At 42.5% G+C, this 5,560-nt stretch overlaps 1 pseudogene; it reads left to right on the top strand.

Moving 5' to 3' along the window:
• Window positions 1-452: 452 nt before the first annotated feature.
• LOC140699888 (cyclin-dependent kinase 16 pseudogene) lies at window positions 453-2,458 on the top strand (annotated as a pseudogene).
• The last annotated feature ends 3,102 nt before the right edge of the window (window positions 2,459-5,560 follow it).

Genomic DNA, 5,560 nt, shown 5'->3' on the forward strand with positions numbered 1-5,560 from the left:
ACTTGTAAAACCTGATTATCAGAAAGACTTCTGGTCAGACCCAGCCGGCCGCTTGACGTGCACTTGGGGGGCAGATCTGAATAGCTCTGCAAAGGTTTTGAAACTGAATTGACATTCAACCCAGAGCCAAAGAAGATGGGCTGAAACCTGTGGCCTGAATTTAACCAGGTAAATTTCTTGCCAAAACAAACATACCAACTTTATTTAAAGGATTAAAAAAAAAAAAAACCTCCGTGTGTGAAAGCATGATATAGCAGTCCAAAATTCCTCAGCATATGAAGAAACAGGAGACTCAATTCTTACGGGAAAAGACGATCAGCAAACATCAACATTTACATGACAAAAGTTATTAGAATTACCTGACAAAGATTTTAAAATAGTAAGTTATTTAAAATATTCTAACGAGAAATTGCAAGCACTCCTAAAATTAATAGATAGGTTGGAGGACAGAAATGAGGTATAAAGAAGGATCAGAAGGGGGTCCGCCGCGTCTCCGCCAGCGGTCGGCCCTGAAGAGTGCGCCGCCGCGAGCTCCCAGACTCGTGCGGCTGAGCTCAGGGCCGGCTGAGCGGGACGCCGCCGCCACCGCCGCTTCCTCCTCCTCAGCGGGCGGCGGCCCGGGCCCGGCAGCCACGCCTAAGACCCCTGGGACGGGCGCCTGCGGCGAACAGGAGGGGAAGGAGGGGAAGGAGGTCGCGCGGCCTCAGCCCGCCCTGCCGGCCCCGCGGCGCTGAGGTGGCTCGCGCGCCCCCGCCGGTTGCCGCGGATCGGCTGAAGAGGATCAAAAGGCGGCTGTCAGTGACACTCCGAGGGGGCCGAGGTGTAGACAAGACCAGTGGTGCCCCTGAACAGACTGGCCTGGGTGAGAGCGGCGGTGGTGACCGTGGAGGGGCCCCCACACGAGCTGCCCCTGGGGAGCCCGCTCTGGACGCGGCCCGCCCAGCTCCGCACCAGAGGCTGTACATGGGGACTGGAAGGTGGGGTCGGCCAGGGAGAGGGACCAGGCTTCCGCCGCGCCCTCGCGTGAGGGGCAGGCACCAGGGAGGGTGCGCATGCGCAACCCCACCCCCACCCCCGTGCAAGATCTCCACGGAAGATGTCAACAAGCGCCCATCACTAGCAGCCCCCATCCGGCTGCCCGATGGCTCCCTTGAGAAGTTGACCCCAATATCCCCGTCTTTGATAAGCCCCTCGGCTGCCACCTCCGCCGTGTCAGCCTGCCTGAGATCGACTTTGGGAAACTGGAGACCTACATCAAGTTGGACAAGCTGGGAGAGGGTACATATGCCACCGTCTGCAAAGGCAAAAGCAAGCTCACAGACAACCTTGTGGCGCCCAGGGAGATCAGACTGAACACGAAGAGGGGGCGCCCTGCACCGCCATCTGGGAAGCGTCCCTGCTCAAGGACCTCAAACACGCCAGCATCATCCCACTACACGACATTATCCTCAGAGAAGTCGCTCACCCTTGTCTTTGAGTACCTGGACAAGGACCTGACGCAGCACCCGGATGGCTGTGGGAACGTCATCAACATGCACAATGCGAAACTCTTCCTGTTCCAGCTGCTCCGCGGCCTGGTCTGCTGCCACCGGCAGTAGGTGCTACACCGAGACGTCAAGCCCCAGAACCTGCTCATCAACGAGAGAGGAGAGCTCAAGCTGGCCGTCTTCGGCCTGGCCCAGGCCGAGTCTGTTCCAATGAGGACCTACTCCAATTAGGTTGTAACGCTGTGTACCGGCCCCCAACATCCTGCTCGGGTCCACGGACTGCTCCTCTCAGATTGGCATGTCGGGTGTGGGCTGCATCTTCTATGAGATGGCCACAGGCCGGCCCCTCTTCCCGGGCTCCACGGTGGAGGAACAGTTGCACTTCATCTTCCGCGTCTTGGGAACCCAACTGAGGGGACGTGGCCAGACATCCTGTTCAGTGAAGAGTTCAAGACTTACTGCTATCCCCAGTCCCCTTGTCCTTGCTGTAGACTTGACAGCGGCGGGGCTGACCTCCTCACCAAGCTGCTGCAGCTTGAAGTTCGCAATTGGTTCTCCGCAGAAGATGCCATGAAACTTCTGTTCTTCCTCAGTCTGTGGAACCGCATCCACAAACCTCCTGAAACTACTTCCATGTTTGCACGAGAGGAGATCCAGCTACAAAATGAGGCCAGGCTTCGGTCTTCATCAATGCCTGACTAAGGCAGGCCAGCTTTCCAGGTGGTGGACACCGAGTTCTAAGCCACAGACTGAGGCCCCAGCAGGCAGCAGCTGGAGGGATGCCACACCCCTCACAGGGAAGCCCCCAGCTGCATCCTTCCTGCTTGCTGCCTGCCTACCTGCCTGACGCATGCTCACCTTCCCACGTGTCCCCTGCTGCCTGTGCGAACACCTGACCATTGGCCTGTCAGCCCATCCATTGGCCTGTCTGCTGGGTGCTAACAAAGCTCCCATCACTCCTTAAAAAAAAATCAAAAGGAAATATTTGAACTGAAAAATAAAATAACTGAAGTATAAAACTCACTAAATAAGCTCAAAAGCATAAAGTGCATAACAGATGAAATTGTCAGTGGAACTGAAAAATAGATCAATAGAAATTATTTAACCTGGAAAAAGATATTTAAGACAAATTAACAGAGCCAGAGGAACCGGTGAGAAAATAGCAAAAGGCATAACATTCTTGCCACCAGAGTCCCAGAAGGACAGCAGAACAAGTTCAGTACTGAAAAAATATATTTCAACAAATAACATCTCTAAAATTCATTCGTGTGGCAAACCACATAAACCTATAGATTCAGGAAGCTGAACAAACCCTAAACAGGATAAACTCAAAGAAATTCCATGCTTAGACAAATCATAGTCAAATTGTTGAAACTAAAGTCAAAGAAAAATATTGAAATCAATCAGAAAAAATGGCACATTACCTGTAGGAGAACACTTTGAATGACTAACCAGAAACTACAGAAGGAAGTGCATGATATTTTTCAATTGCTGAAAAAACAGAGCTTGAAAATCTATGTTTAGTAAAAAAGACCTCAGGCAACAAGGTGAAATTAAAGTGTTCTCAGATGAAGGAAAACTGAGAGAATTTGTTGCCAGCAGACTTGCTGTAAAGGAATTGCTAAAGGGAAGTTCTTCAGATAGAAGGGAAATGATATCAGAAGATAATAGTATCTTAGGGATAGTAAGCAAGAGAAATGGTTAATTGTCATGGTACATATAATAGACTAATCTCTTAAATTCTTTAAAATACATTTGATGGTTGAAAGCAGAAAAAATAATAATAGCACTATCTGTAGGTTTTTTAATGTGTACAGATGTAATATATAATACAACCACAATATAAAGGGGTTAAAGAGATTCATATGGTTGTAAGACAAAATTCCACTTAAGGAGAAAAGTATTCATTTCAATGTGACTGTTAAAAAAATCTGTAAACAGTAATTTTCAAAGAAACCATCAAAACCTATTTATACAAAGACATACTAAAAAACACACTTAGTCAATAAAGTTGAATAATAAAAGTATTCAGATAACTCAAATGAAGGCAGGATTTGGGGAAACAAAGGAAAAACAGGAAAAACACATAATAGAATGGTAGATCTAAATCCAAACATATCAATAATTACATTAATTTTAAATGACCTAAACTCATCATTTAAAAGACAGACTCTCACAATAAATATGGTAAGATTCTACTTATAAGAGTTATCTAGAGCAGCCAAACTCTTAGAAAAAGGAAGTAGAATGGTGGTTGTCAGCAGATGAAAGTTACCTTCCTAATGGATATAGAATTTGAATTTTGTAGGATGAAAAAGTTCTAGAGATCTGTTACATAACAATGTGCATTTGGTTAACACTTTTGTACTGTACACTTAAAATGATTAAGAGGATAAACTTTATGTATTTATAACACAATAAAACATACTGAAGTTGTCAGAATAAAACAAACATCCAACAAATAAATAAAACATAGTCAAACTATATGTGGTTTATAAGAAACCAATGTCAAATATAATATCAGTGGTTATAAGTAAAAAAATGATAAATGATATAGCGTACAAACACTAATCAAAATAATACTGAAGTGAATATATTAATACAAAGAAGTATACTTCAAAGGAATGAAAATTACCAAGAATAAGAACATTACATAATAAACTTATCAATTTACCAAGAAAATATAGATTCCTAAATGTACATATACCTAACAAAAGAGTTTCAAAATGCACAGAACAAAGAGGGCAGAGTTAAGGAGAAATAAACAAACCTACAAATATGATTAGAGACTTCAATTCCCCTCTATTAGTACTGGATTCAACTAGGAAAAAGAAGGTCAGCAGGTATGTGGAAGAATTGAACATCACCATTAACTAAAAAGGTAAAATTTACAATTTCAGAATGCTTTACTGAACAATAGCAGAATATACATTATATATGTTGTATTCAAAATATACAAAGAACTTTTAACAGTCAACAATAAGAACATAATCTGATTAAATATGAACAAGAGATCTGAAGAGACCACTACTGAAGATTTTCAGACAGTAAATAAGCATGTAAAAAGATGTTCAACACCATTTGTTATTAGGAGAATGAAAATTAACAGAGCAATGGGTTATCTCTACATAGCTTTCTAAAAGGCTAAACCATAAACTGACAGTACCAGTTGCTGGTGAGGATGCAGAGTAACAGGAACTCTCATGCAATGCTGCTGGGAATGGAAAATGGTAGAGCCACTTTGGAAGACAATTTAGCAGTATTTTGCAAAGTTCATAGTATTACCATAAAATGCAGCAACTACACTCATAGGTATTTAATTATTTCGAAGCTATATCCATATAAAATTCAACACATAAATGTTTACAACTGCTTTACTCAATACTACCAAAAACTAAAAGCAACCAGGATGTCCTTGAGTACATGAATGGGTAAGCAAACAGTGGTACATCCGTACAATGGAATATTACTGAATAAGAGAATGAGCCATCAAGACACAAAAATATACAAATAAATCTTAAATGAATATCACTAAGTTAAAGAAACCTATCAGAAAAGGCTACATATTGTACTATTCTAGTTATATAGCATTCTGAATAAAGCAAAACTATATATATTATAAACAGATCAGTGGTTGCAAGGAGTTCAGGGGACAAGAGGAAAGGATCAGTTTCCTAGGTGAAGCTTAGAGGATTGTTTAGCTTGGTGAAACCATCTGTATATTTTAAAAACAGGTACATGTTATATGTGTGTCAAAACTTACAGAACTTCACAGCATAAAAAATAAATATTGATGTATAAAAGTTAAAAATAGCTAGGAGATCAGCATACCCCAGAATAGAATATAGAATGTGACTAAATAATCTAATTATATTCAAAGGTATGTAAAACCTCACTGAAGGGAAAAAGACCTAAGAAACTTTGATATGAGTGGAATCTGTGAGATTAACCCAACACAATTAACAAAATGGCAATAAGAATATATGTATTGATAATTACATTAAATATAAAGGGATTAACTGCTCTGACCAAAAGATACAGACTGACTGGATACAAAAAGAAGACCCATATGT

The sequence above is a fragment of the Vicugna pacos genome, chromosome 11 (assembly GCF_048564905.1).
Source record: "Vicugna pacos chromosome 11, VicPac4, whole genome shotgun sequence".
NCBI classification, from domain to species: domain Eukaryota; kingdom Metazoa; phylum Chordata; class Mammalia; order Artiodactyla; family Camelidae; genus Vicugna; species Vicugna pacos.